Here is a 1,431-nt window from a genome sequence, read left to right as displayed (position 1 = left end):
CAAAAAAAGTAAGAGTGTAACATGTCGAAAAAAGCCACCATAGTATAGTATTTTGAAAAAAATCATAAAAAGTCATAGAATTTTATGTTGAAAAAAGTCATACTATAGTATGTTGAAAAAAACATGGTATAGTATGTTTATAAAAGTCATTAAAAAGTCATAGAATAGCATGTCGGAAAAAGTAATAATACAAAATATTGAAAAAAAACAAACATAGTATGGTATGTTTTATGAAAGTTATAAAAAGTCTTAAAAAGTCATAGTATAGTATGTCGAAAAAAGTCATTATATAGTATGTCGAAAAAAAGACATGGTATATTGTGATTATAAAAGTCATAGTATAGTATGTTGGAAAAAAAATTGTATGTTATGTTTACAAAAGTTATAAAAATTCATAGTATAGTATGTCGAAAAAATCATAAAAAAGTCATAGTATAGTATGTTGAATAAAGAAATGGTATGTTATGTTTCCAAAAGTTATAAAAAGTCATAGTATAGTATATCGAAAAGAAATCAATAAAAAGTCATAGTATATAGCATGTCGAAAAAAATCATTAAAAAGTCATAGTATAGTATGTTAAAAAAGTCAGAAAAAACATGGTATAGTATGTTTATAAAAGTTATGAAATGTAATAATACAGAATATTGGAAAAAAAACAAACATTGGGTGGTATGTTTTATGAAAGTTATAAAAAGTCATAGTATAGTATGTCGAAAAAAGTCATAGTACAGTATGTTAAAAAAAAAAAATCATAAAAATGTCATGTTATAGTATGTTTATAAAAGTCATTAAAAAGTCATGGTATATTATGTCAAAAAAAGTAAGAGTGTAATATGTCTAAAAAATCAGTGGGAAACTGTTTTTGAAAAATCATTAAAAAGTCATTGCATAGTTTGTCAAAGTTAGTACTAAATAAGAGATGGTATTTTATGTTGAAAAAAGTCATAGTATAGTATGTTAAAAAAGTCAGAAAAAACATGGTATAGTATGTTTATAAAAGTCAGAAAAACTCATAGAATAGTATGTCGGAAAAAGTAATTATACAGAATATTGGAAAAAAAACAGTATGGTATGTTTTATGAAAGTTATAAAAAGTCATAGTATAGTATGTTGAAAAAAGTCATAGTGTAGTATGTTAAAAGAAGATCATAAAAATGTCATGGTATTATATGTCGAAAGAAGTAAGAGTGTAATATGTCGAAAAAAGCCATGGTAAACTATGTTTTAAAAAAATCATTAAAAAGTCATAGCATAGTATGTCATATAAAGTAATAAAAAAGTCAGAATAGTATGTTTAAAAGGCATAAAAAGTCATAGTATAGTATGTTGCAATAAATCATTAAAAGTTGTTTTATGTCAAAAGAAGTCATTGTACCCTATGTTTAAAAAAATCATAAAAAGTGATAGGACAGCATGTTAAAAAAATTCAT

This window comes from Etheostoma cragini, chromosome 14 (assembly GCF_013103735.1).
Source record: "Etheostoma cragini isolate CJK2018 chromosome 14, CSU_Ecrag_1.0, whole genome shotgun sequence".
NCBI lineage: Eukaryota > Metazoa > Chordata > Actinopteri > Perciformes > Percidae > Etheostoma > Etheostoma cragini.
This window is presented reverse-complemented; position numbering follows the sequence as displayed.